Source organism: Chiloscyllium plagiosum, chromosome 37 (assembly GCF_004010195.1).
Source record: "Chiloscyllium plagiosum isolate BGI_BamShark_2017 chromosome 37, ASM401019v2, whole genome shotgun sequence".
Lineage (NCBI taxonomy): Eukaryota > Metazoa > Chordata > Chondrichthyes > Orectolobiformes > Hemiscylliidae > Chiloscyllium > Chiloscyllium plagiosum.
In genome coordinates this window covers 18,462,052-18,475,430 of record NC_057746.1, presented here as the reverse complement: position 1 = coordinate 18,475,430, position 13,379 = coordinate 18,462,052, and positions in this window count along the sequence as shown.

The following is a 13,379-nucleotide window of genomic DNA, read 5'->3' as shown; positions in this document are numbered from 1 at the left end:
ATGTGTATATGAATAGGAGGGGTTTAGAGGGATATGGGCCGGGTGCTGGCAGGTGGGACTAGATTAGGTTGGGATATCTGGTCAGCATGGACGGGTTGGATCGAAGGGTCTGTTTCTGTGCTGTACGTCTCCACGACTCCATGTGCAGGTAAACTGGTTTGGCCATGTTCAATTGCCTAAAGTGTTCAGGGATGTGTAGTTTAGATGCATTGTTCAGGGGTAAATATAGGATAGGGGAATGCGTGGATTACTCTGCGGAGGGTGGGTGTGGACTTGTTGGGCCGAAGGGCCTGTTTCCACACTGTAGGGATCCTATTCTATGGTGTACAATAGTAGCATCTAGAACTTGAAGCTGAAGCATTGGCACACTGATTGTGTGTACTGGTGTGTGCAGAACCTCAGAGGGAACACACAAATCAATCAGCTCCTGTGAAGTCACTCTCTAGCTCAGAAAGAGATTGAAGGTGCTCTCTGTCATTTGTTGTTATCTCCTATCACAGATACTTTTCCCACACAGTTCTGTTTCACTCAGTCTGCTTTACTGTAATGCTTACATAGAACATAGAAAAGTACAGCACAGAACAGGCCCTTTGCCCCACAATATTGTGCCGAGGTTTAATCCTAATGTAAAATATATACTGTAGCCTGCAGTAGCCCTCGATACTTTCGATGACACCTCCAACCTTTGTGTCATCGGCAAATTTACTAACCCACCCCTCGACCTCCTCGTCCAAGTCATTTATAAAAACTACAAAGAGCAGAGGCCCAAGAACAGAGTCCTGCGGGACCCCACTCAACACTCAACAGAAGACACAAAGGTTGGAGGCGTTGTTGATAGTATCGAGGGCTACTGCAGGCTGTAGCGCAACATGGACAGGATGCAGAGCTGGGCTGAGAAATGGCAGATGGAGTTCAACCTGGATAAATGCGAAGTGATGCATTTTGGAAGGTCGAACTCGAATGCTGAATATAGGATTAAAGACAGGATTCTTGATAGTGTGGAGGATCAGAGGGATCTGGGTGTGCAAGTGCATAGATCCCTCGAAGTTGCCACTCAACACTGTCCTCCAGGCAGAATACTTTCCATCTACAACCACTCTCTGCCTTCTGTCGGCCAACCAATTCTGAATCCAGATTGCCAAATCTTCCTGTATCCCATACTTCCTGACTTTATGAATGAGCCTACCATGGGGAACCTTACTTAGTGCACACTCCTCCCAGTCTTGTAAGTAGCATGTCTGCATGTGACTATTATTTCAGACAAATGTAACGATCCTTTGAAATGAGAATGCCCTCAATGTTACATTTTCATGGAAAGCCACACGATGCTTACAAAATTAAAGTCAATTACAAGTATAATGTTGACTGTCTCTGAGACAACAGTCAAGGTGTGGCATGGTGGCTCAGTGGTTAGCACTGCTGCCTCACAGCACCAGGGATATGGGTTCAATTCCAGCCTTGGGTGACTGTGTGGACTTTGCACGTTCTCCCTGTGTCTGTGTGGGTTTCCTCCCAGAGCTGTGCAGGTTAGGTGAATTAGCCAAGCTAAATTGCCCACAGTGTTCAGTGATATGCAGGCTAGGTGCATTAGTCAGGGGGAAATATAGAGGGATAGGGGAATGGGTCTGGGTGAGATACTCTTCAGAAGGTCAGTGTGGACTTGTTGGGCCGAATGGCCTGTTGCCACACTGGAGGATTCTGTGATTAACCTCTGTGAAAGTGAGCCTAGGAGACCCAGGGTACTTCTTAACGTAACCAATTCACTATTTTATTCTCAAATAACAAGTATCCAGACATTGCAAGTGTCCAACTTTTCAAAAATATCTATGTATCAAAATATTACTGTAAACAGTTAAAAGAAACCACACTAATCACCCTCTGCTAACTCAGTACTGCATTTAAATGGAAACACATTAGCTGGCAAGGTTCAGCTGGCCAGGCTGCACAAGTCCTGTGTTTTTTTATCCTTCCTTGCACTTCACACCACATCTCCTCTTCTCTGTTCCTTTCCTCCACCCCCTCCTGGCAAAGGGGGTTGCTGAGGCCCTGTTCTTCTCCAGGAGTTACACTCGAGGGCTGAGGCGATGCTCAATTCATCAAGGGTAGGCCATGCCTAACAAATCCGATAGAATTCTTTGAGGAGGTAACAAGCAAGTTAGAGAAAGGAGAGCCAGTGGACGTAATCTATTCGGATTTCCAGAAGGCCTTTGACAAGGTGCCGCACAGGAGGCTGGGACATAAGCTAAGAGCCCCTGGTGTTAGGGACAAGGGACTGGCATGGATAGAGGATTGGCTGACTGGCAGACAGTGGGGATGAAGGGGTCTTTTTTCAGGATGGCAGCCAGTGACCACTGGAGTTCCACGGAGGGTCAATATTAGAACCATAACTGTTTGCGTTATACATCAGCAATCCAGACGTAGAAACTGAGGCCATTGCTGCCAAATTTGCAGGTGACATAAGGATAGATGGAGGAACAGGCAGTATTGAGGAAGTAGGGAGACTTTAAAAAGGACTTGGGCAGGCTAGGAGATTGAACATAGAAGCGGCAGATGTAATACAGTGCGGGAAAGTGTGAGGTTACGCACTTTGGTCGGAGGAATAGAGGCGTGGACTATTTTCTAAGCAGGGAAAGGCTTTGAAAATCTGAAGCACAAGGAGAGTTGGAAGTCCAGGTTCAAGATTCTCTTAAGGGTAAGATGGAGATATGTTGGCAATTGGGAAGGCAAATGCAATGCTAGCATTCATTTCAAAAAGGCTAGAACATGAGAGCAGGGATGTACTGCTGAGGCTGTATAAGGCTTTGGTCAGAGTGCATTTGGAATATTGTGAGCAGGGTTGGGCCCCATATCTGAGTAAGGATGTGCTGGTTTCGGACGGGCTCAAGAGGAGGTTTACAAGAATGAACTGACGGATGAAGGTTTGTCTTATGAGGAGCTGTTTAGGACTCTGGGCCTGTGCTCCATCATGCTTAGAAGGATAAAATGGGGGGGGCGATCTAATTGAGAGTACTGAGAGGCCTGGATAGAGTGAACATGGAGAAGATACTCCTACTACTAGCAGAGACTAGAATCCGAGGTCACAGCCTTCGAGTGAAGGGACAACTTTTTCAAAACTTGTCAACCATTCCTGGTATCACTCTAGTAAATCACCTTTGAACTCTGTCCAGAGCTTTACCATCCTTCCTTGCATAAGGTGCTGCACATTCTCCCCTTGTCTGCGTGGGTTTCCTCTGGGTGCTCCAGTTTCATCCCACAATCCAAAGATGTACAGGTTAGTGAATTGGCCATGTTAAATTGCCCGTAGTGTTCAGGGATGTGAGTGGTTAGGTGCATTCATCAGGGGGAATCGTAGAGCAATAGGGTAGGGGAATGGGTCTGGCTGGGTTACTCTTCCGAGGGTCAGTGTGGACTGGTTGGGCCGAAGGGCCTGTAGGGATTCCATGATTCTCTGATAACTGAACATAATACTCCAGATGTGGTCTGACCAATGATGTGTAGACATGGTTTTGCACTGTGTCCTTCTATTTATAAACCCAAGGATTCTTAACAGCTGTTTCAACTTGCCTCACCACCTTCAGAGAATCGAGCAAAGAAGTAAACTTTATGGATGTAAGAATCATTTTACCTGATCCTGGGAAATTTGAATCTCTATTTGAAGGAATATGTGATATGATGAGGATCCTTATGGCAGAGCAAGGTTTTCATTACCTCTGAACCCAAAGAGGCCTGGGTTCAAATCGCACCCACTCCAGACCACGAGTGGGTACATTGATCAGAAAACAAATACAATTGTGTTGTCCAAAACATTAAAAAGTTGGCATTTCATTGTGTGGTTTGCAGTAGAAGTTGCTCACGAATTTAGTGTCTACTTAATTGTGCTTTTAGTGCTTTGTTACCGTTAGCTTCTTCACAAAAAGTTAAATCATGTCATCCTGACAGCTATTAACCGGAAATTGAATTTCCTTTTTAAGAAATTACCAGTTTCAATGGAAAGCTTTACAATAAACAAGGAAGGATGAGAGCCGGAGAGGGAAGAGGCAGCGGGGGCCTGCAGTTCAAAGCCTCCCTGTACATGGGCCACGTTGCCATTTTCTGCTCCGATCCACCGTCGGTGCACAAGCTCATGAGCATCTGTGACCAGCGCGAACATGCCTCGGGAACCAAGGTAAGTTGAGATAAGAGAGAGGCCATGGTCTTTGGAAACTGGGCCGACCGATCCTTTATTGCCCTCACCGTCAGGACGGACCAACCGGAGGTGCTGGGAATATGGTTCGGAGGGGCTGGGGCGTGCATCAACGCTTGTGAGGCGCGTGTTGTCAAGGTGAGGTAGAAACTGGGCTTTTGGGAACTCCGCCCCTCCCTCTCCATTGCTGGTCATCAGGGTGTGAGGCTCTCTCTCTCTCTCTCTCTCTCTGTTGCTGTACGTGACCCATTCCCTGAAACTGTGCTGCTTCAGTCACCCAAGCCATCTTTCACTTCACCCGGAGGCCTAATATGGGACACCATGCACAAGGGGAGGGGAGAAGAACATACTCAATACTGCCCTCTTCCTGATGGTCTCCTTTGTGCGCAGCTGCATTAAGCTGTACATAGACCCTTGGTACACAAACACCAAGTGTCACTACGTACTGAGGTTCTACCTGTCCCCGGTGTTGCGAAGGATGGGCCTGGCCTCGCTGCCGCGGAACGCTTCGAGTAGTTGGACCGTTCCGTATCACCTGTCCTTCGTGGAGAAATTTATGAAGAAAAACACCTTTGACCACAAGTCCATCAGGAAGTGGTCAGCACGTAGTGTCCTTGAGACCCTTCGGGAAAACGAGAGGATGGATCCTATCGAGCGGTTCCCTGAGCAGACTGTCAAAGCAATTTGGCAGAATGTCTCATCACCAGAACTTTCCAACAAGCACCAAGACATCGCTCAGCTGGTGGTGAGAAGGGCACTGCCCGTCAGATCCTTCATGTACACCCTTTGGTCTGTGCCACCACACGCTGGCCTCGAAGCAGCTTCAGGGGGGTGGGTACAGACTGTCAGACATCTCCCTGTGGAGTGTGCCTTTGTAAAGGGAGTCTGGAGGGAGATGCAGTGGTTTGTGTCGAGGTTTGTCCCGAGCAGCTCCATGCTGTACGGGCTGTTCCCCGGGACACACACCAAGACAAACGTCGTCTGTGCCTGGAGGACCGTCACCTCGGTGAAAGACGCTCTTTGGTCTTCCAGAGCAAGGAATTGACCCTGACCGAGTGTTGCAGACCGGCACATTCCAAGATCCAGGACTACGCGCTGAGGGACGTGCTAAAGCTTGGGGCAGCTGCTGCCAAAGGACAGCGGGGAAAGACCACCATCTGACGTCTTATTGCCAAAATACAATGCGAATTCATTCAGTTCTCAGATTCCCATTGTCTTAAAATATGTATAAATATTTTTCCTGCACAAGTTAAAAATGTCTTTGTTTTTGCAGCTGGGCTGTAACTTTTTTAATTTCCAAAAATATGTTTTATCCATTAAAAAAACATTTATGGACAGTAGGATGTTAAATTCCCAAATATTGTTTGTGTCTCATTTTTCTCTCTGTAAAGACTGCAGGGAACAGATTGAGAACCCTTTTTATGAACATGTAGTTTTTTTTTGTGAATAAAGCACATTTTCTGCAATAAAAATAGCACATGCTGAGATGCTACATAGCCTTCTGTCCCCGTGAAGTGATGGGCAAGCACAGATCGAGCAGGTTCATACCCTGCTGCATAATTGCTTGCAGGAGAAAGTGAGGACTGATGAAGAGCTTATGCTCAAAATGTTGACTCTTCTGCTCCTCAGATGCTGCCTGACTGGCTGTGCTTTTCCAGCACCACACGTTTCGATGCATAATCGCTTGCTCCAAGTCGGAAACTGCAAATGTGTATTTTAATTCTTATGGGTGCAATGACATAAAGACATCAGCAGATGGTGGTAGAGAGACAGAGGTGACTGAAGGCAGTGGGAGAAGGGGAGGTCGGCAGATGGCGATGTTTTGTTTAAATTATTATTATCATATGTACAAAGTTACAGTGAAAAGTTTTGGCTTTGTGTGCAGTCCGGGCAGATCACACCATGCAAAGTGCCATAGGGCAATGGAACAGAGTGAGGAATACAAAGTTATGGCTGCAGCGAAGGTGGACAGAGGGCAAGATCTTCAAATTGGAGAGGAGCATTCAGAAGATTAATCACAGCCAGCAGAAAGCTGTTCATGAATCTATTCGTATGTGTATTCAAGCTATTATATCTTCTGTCCAACGGAAGAGGGTGGAAGAGAGGATAACTGGGGTGAGAGAGGTCTTTGGTTATGTTGGCTGCTTTCCCAAGACAATTGGAAGACAGAGACAATGGAAGGGGAGGTTGTGACGGACTGGGCCCTGTTCACGACCCTGTGTAGTTTCTCACGGTCTAGGGGAGAGCAGTTGCCAAACCACACTGTGATGCACACAAATAGGGATGCACCAATAAAAATTGGGAACAGTCTTTGTGGATATTCCGAATTTCCTGATCCTCCTGCTTTCTTGACCTTGGTGCCAATGTGGGTGGACCAGGACAGATTGTTGGTGATCGTCACTCCCAGGAACTTGGCCACCTCCACCTCAGCTTCATCGATGCAGACAGGAACGTGCCCTCCACTCTGCTTCCTGAAGCCAATGACCAGCTCCTTCATTTTGCAGACGTTGATGGAGAGATTGTTGCCTTTACCCATGCTGCTGAGCTCTCTATCTCCTGTGTTCGGTCTCGTTACTGTCTGAGATCCAAGCTGCAATGTTGGTGTTGTCAGCAAACTTGTAAATGACGGAATTTGGCCACACAGTCGCGAGTGTACAAAGAGAACAGTAGGAGGCTGAGTCTGCAGCATTGTGGAGCAATGGTGTTGGGGATTATGTTGGACGAGCTGTCATTGCTGATTGCGGTGTATGGGTCAGAGAGGACCCCGTAACAGAGGTGGGAGCCAACATGTAGGTGAATTGAATTGAATTGAATTGAGTTTATTGTCACGTGTACCGAGGCACAGTGAAAAGTTTTGTCTTGCGAGCAATAGAGGCAGATCACAGAGTTAAATAGCATAGATAAGTAAATAGCAGGTAAACAGCAGCAAAAACGAAAACACAGGTACAGGCGAATGTTGAGAGTTTGTGAGTCCCTTCAGTATTGTAACAACAGGAGGGTAGAAGCTGTTTTGAAACCGGCTGATGCGTGTTCAGGCTTCTGTACCTTCTCCCTGATGGTAGAGGTTGTAAGAAAACATTGCCAGGATGGGATAGATCTTTGAGAATGCTGGTGGCCTTTCCTTGACAGCGGGCCTGGTAGATGGAGTCTATAGATGGGCGGTTGGCCTTTGTGATTGTCCGGGCTCAGGGTTTAGAGATCGGTCTGCTCAGGAATGATAGTGTTAAAAGTGAAACTGTACTCAGCTGACGTAGGTATCCTTGTTATCCTGATGTCCCGGTGATGTGTGTTGGACCGGGGAGATTGCACCCTCTGGGGACCTGTTGAGCAACAGTGCAATTCCTCAAGTTCAGCTTGTGTGTGTTTCCTTTGTCCTCGCTGGAATGTGAGCCATTCGAGAGCTGAGATAACAGGATGGGGAGGAGAAGACGGTTTCTTTGGCCATCTGGATAGCAGCTGGCTCACTGATGATGGATCAAGGACTCAGTGCAGACACTAGTATGGTGATGACAACAGCTCCGCACTCTACGATGTTCAGTGATTTCATAGGTTGTGAATTGCAAAGGGTTAAGGCTATCTGGTAAGCTGGGGTTAGATGAATAGATAGGTAGGTAGACACAGAGAGAGCGAGGGAGAGGATGAGACCAAATGAGGCAAGATCAGAACATTAGTGGATGGAGACATGTCCTCTTCGGCAGGAAGTGGATGACACAGCACAAAGGAGAAGAGATGTGTGCGATGCAGAAAGGGGAACAGAAGCAAAGTCCATGGAAGGCCGAGTGATCTTCAATACAGGCAGAAACTGCTGGAGAAACTCAGCAGGACCGCTACCATCTGCGACAAGAGAAACAGAGTTTTGAGCCTGATTAATCTTTTGTTTCCGAAGAAAAGTCACATCGGACTGAAAACTCTCTCTCCCTGTCCACAGACACTGCTGTGTCTGCCCAACGGTTTCTATTTTCATCCAACAGGGGGATGTTGCTGAAAAGTTGTGTACGTTTGTGTAACTATTTGTGAGCGAGCGTGAACACGGTGTGTGATATCAAGACAACACTCGAGGGGGAGAAGACCATAAGACCAAAAGACATTGGAGCAGAAGTTGGGCCATTCAGCCCATCCAGTCCGCTCCACCATTCAATCATGGCTGAAAGATTTCTCAACCCCATTCTCCCACTTTCTCCCCATAACCCTTGACCCCCTTGATACTCAAGAACCTATCTATCTCAGTCTTAAATATGCTCAATGACCTGGCCTCCCCAGCCGTCTGTGGTAATTAATTCCACAGATTCCCCACTCTCTGGCTGAAGAAGTTTCTCCTCTTCTCCATTCGAAAATGTCTTCTCTTTTATCTAAGGCTGTGCTCTTGGGTCCTAGTCTCTCCCACCAATGGAAACACCTTCCCAACATCCACTCTGTCCAGGATTCTATGTGTTTCAATTAGATCCTTCCTCATCCTTCTAAACTCTATTGAGTACAAACCCAGAGTCCTCAAACATCCCTCATACATTAAGCTTTTCAGTTCCGGGATCATTCTCGTGAACTTCCTCTGAACAGACTCCAGGGCCAGTACATCCTTGCTGAGATATGGGGCCCAAAACTGTGCACAATATTCCAAATGTGGCCTGATCAGAGGCTTAGGGAGCCTCAGAAAGTACATCCCTGCTTTTATACAGAGGAAGCTCGATTATCCGAATACCAATTACCCAAATTTCGGATTATCTGAAGAAGATCTCAAGGTCTCCTGCCAAAATGTTATATCAAAGAGGTAAGTGAATTCGGATTACCTGTGCTGAAGAACGTGTGAAAATGCTGAGAAAAACAAAGAAACACTAGCAGCTCAAGCATCAGCGACTGGATAGATATTACGTAAGGGTTAGTTACACAGCCCTTTGCAAATGCAAGTGCTTTATTCCTATCACTATATCGGGCTGTTTATGCAAAAAATGGCAGGGAAAATAAACGCATGCCCGAGGCGAGGCAACTGTCTCTCTATCATGTTCATGGAAACCGACAAATGCTCTCGTGATTGTAGACGCTGTTCGGGACTCTGTTTGATGCTGGGATTTCATATACAGTATTATGTGATGGTAAGGGTTTAGTCCTTCTCAGTGTAACCTGCAATTTGCAGAATGTAATGATTAGTTTGTTTAAACGACAGACTCATCAAAATTATAGATTGAAACAAACTCTCCAGGAGAGCACGGCGTTAGATCAGTTTGGCTTCCCTTGTTTAAGGACAAATCGATTATCCGAACGAAATAATGCCTACCCATCTCGTTCGGATAATCAAGGTTCCTCTGTATTCAAGCCCTCTCAAAATAAATGCCACCATTGCATTCTCTTCCAAACGGATGAAGCTGTTGCTGAAGGTATCTCTGTGGGCAGAGCGATACAGGCTGTCTGTGAAGTTGATGATGATATGTTTCACTCAGAGTTCCTGATTTCCGTTGTGCACCTTCCCGTGACTGAACAAGCTGATTTCTGACCCCCCCAGATCCTTAGGCACGTGCGGTCGGACAACCCAAGAGGACCGGACGTGCTTCCATTTCTTTCATTCCCTTCGGGTGGCCTGTCCCATGATCGAGATGGTGTGACTCTAAGCCCAACACAGATTGATGGAAGAGTCTCATTCTTTTACAATTCGCCTCCGTGACCAAGAGGAGGTGGAGCAAAGGTATGGTGGCTACGTTTGCAGCTAACACCAAGTGAGGCGGGAAAGTATGCCATGAAGAAGCTAGGGGTGGCATGGTGGCTCACAGCACCAGAGAGCCGGGTTCAATCCCAGCCTTGGGCGACTGTCTGTGTAGAGTTTGTATGTTCTCCCCGTGTCCGCGTGGGTTTCCTCCCACAATCCAAAGATGTGAATTGGCCATGCTAAATTGCTCCATATTGTTCAGAAATGTGTAGGTTAGGTGCATTAGTTAGGGGTAACTGTAGAGTAATAGGGTAGGGGAATGGGTCTGGGTGGCCAATGGGCCTGTTTCCACACTGTATGGATTCTATGAAGCCATAAGGACGTAGCAGATAGATACATATACGTTGAGTGAGTGGTCAAAGATCTGGCTGATGGAGTATCATGTGGGGAAGTGCAAAGTCATTGACTTTGGTAGAACACATGAAAATGCAGAGGACGCTTAAATGGAAGAATACCTGGGGATTCCAGAGTGCAGAGGGATTTGGGTGTTTCAGTGTACGAAACACAACAAGCAGGTACAGTGTGATGCCATCCTTAATTTACCAGAGGAATTGAACACCAAAGTGAGAATCATAGAATCCCAACAGTGTGGAAGCAAGTCAATTGGTCCACAGTGACCTCACCTCCCCAACTCTGCCCCCACCGCCTCAAAGAGCATCCCACCCAGAACCTCCCCTCTCCTGCTATTTCCTCTGAGATCCCCCTCCCCTCATCCTTCTGAACTCTGATGAATATAATCCCAGGCTGGGTTAGAGAGGCCCACCCAGCAAGGTTGTCCAGAGGTGCTGGGGATGTGGAATTGGAATCACAAGCAGATCAGCGTGACATTTTATTGAACGGTGGAACTGGTCGTCAGAGGCGAAATGGCCTACCGCCGATCCTACTCCGTATTAAACCATTTCCTCGACTGAGTTTGTGATCGCTGGCCCCTCTTGGCTTTAGCGTCAACCGTAGCTCAGTTAGTCACCCTCCCACTTCCTACCAAAGGACACTTAAACAGCTTTAACAGAGATAAGCCGTCACACCGCGTTAAGACAGTGACTTTTGGGTTTGGCAAGTGTTTCCAACTCGCTTCACAGTCGGACCGCATTTGCAGAAGGTGCGTGTGAAAGGGGCAACGCGTGGCAAAAAAAAGAGGAAGTGACCAGGACAAAAGTAGAAATGGGTAATGAGCAGTTTTGACGGATGGTATAAATAGTCACACTATTTGCCGTCAATGTAAAGTGATATAAAACCGAGCTGGACTGGTTCAAATTGGGAAAAAGAAAATGTGGCAGCAACTTCAAGAAGTCCTTGCACAGGAATGATTAACACGTGGAATGGAATTCAAAGTTTGGGAGAAGATTTGTAGCTCGGGTGCTCGTTGTTGTGGTTGTGTTCGCCGAGCTGGGAATCCCTGGCTGTTCTGTTTGGCTTGTCCTATAATAGTAGTGTTGTCCCAGTCGAATTCATGTTGCTTGTCATCTGCGTGTGTGGCTACTAAGGATAGCTGGTCGTGTCGTTTCGTGGCTAGTTGGTGTTCATGGACGCGGATCGTTAGCTGTCTTCCTGTTTGTCCTATGTAGTGTTTTGTGCAGTCCTTGCATGGGATGCTTAGTAGACAAGCAACATGAATTCGACTGGGACAACACTACTATTATCGGATAAGCCAAACGGGAGAACAGCCAGGGAATTCCTAGAGGCATGGCACTCATCCACAGATTCAATCAACAAACACATCGATCTGGACCCAATATACCAACCACTGCAACGGACAGCTGGAACTGACAACCGGAAGCGGCAGATTCAAACCACTAGAAATGCCGGAGGAAAGATCACGGAAGCGCTTCACAGGAGGCTCCCAAGCACTGAGGATGTCACCTAGACAGGGGACGAAACGTCTGCAACACAAATTCCCAGCTCGGCGAACAGAACCACAACAGGAATGGAATTCATTCCATTCGGCCCATCATGTCCACACTGACCCTCTGAAGAGCATCTCGCTTATAAGCCCACATTTCCCATGGATAATCCACCTCACCTACATAACCCCGGACACTTTAGCGTGGGCCAAACCACCCTAACCTGCAAATATTTGGACAGTGGGAGGAACCCCACGCAGACAAGGGGAGAATAAACAAACTCCACACCGACGGTCGCCCAAGGGTGGGATCGAACTCAGGTCTCTGGCTCTGTGAGGCAGTCGTGCTAACCACTTAGCCAGGAGAAAGTGAGGTCTGCAGACGCTGGAGATCAAAGCTGAAACTTTAGGGCATGTGCCCGAAACGTCGAATCTTCTGTTCCCTAGATGCTGCCTGACCTGCTGTGCTGTTCCAGCAATAAAGTTTCAGCTAACCACTTAGCCACTCAAATTGCAATGATAATATCTTAAAGATTAGGATTAGCTGAATGTCAGGCACGTTTGGTCGGATGAATTAAAATGGCCCAATGCCAGTCAAGAGCAAAATGCCAGGCTGAGGGAGTGCTGCAGTGTCAGCGGTGGCGTCTTTCAGATGGACCACTCATCTCAGACCCCCCCCCCATCTCAGCGGTATCTAAATGATCTCACTGGTTATTTCGACTGTCCTGGTCTATACTGACCAACATCAGATACAGTTCAAAGCGGATGACCTCATTTCCTGCACTGCTGGGTTTGCTCAGCATATCCGGCTGCTGCACTTCCTGCATTACAAAGATTGGTGTTGAAGCACTTGGACTCGGAAAGCCAACCTTTTGTCCTGGAACGCAGCCTGCATTTGAGTGGACTATGCCAGGGTGGGTAAGAAGCGTACATTGGGTGTGCTGCTCACTCAGAGGCTTCACAGCTGTCACTGTCAGCTCCCCCTGGTCGCTCCCTCGCAGTCGTAAACAGGATGCTGCAGACCTGAAACTCAGCCCTGTGACTTCCTCAGTTCACACAACTCCTTCCTCAGGGTAGAAACCGGCGGTGGGAGGGGGGAGGGAGGGGTGCCACGCAAGGGCCCGGAACGGATCACCAGGAGATTCTGGAGCAGACCTCCCTACATGGGAGAAATGGGCAGACATAACTTGATGGGTGCATGTGAAAATGGGTTCATCGCACGCACAATCTGAACTGATAGCCCATCATTCACTGAACCTGGTCATGTGCGCGACACACGGCTAAGCGTTCTTCGGTTTAGATCGAAGAACATTACATCTTCTGCTGACTTTCATGAGCCCAACTGAAAACAACAAACGCTGGAGATCACAGTGGGTCAGACAGCATCCGTGGAGAGAGAACAAGCTGACATTTCAAGTCTAGATGACTCACAATCCCAGACTAGGCTGTCAAATTTATGCTACAGCAACTTTGATTTTCAGGGACCCCTCCCACCATGGTAATGCTGTCTTCCGTCAAGGAAACGGTCCAGATGCTTGAGCACGCACAGACACACACACACACACACACACCCCTACACACACACACACACACACACCCCTACACACACACACAGACACACACACCCCTACACACACACACAGACACACACACCCCTACAC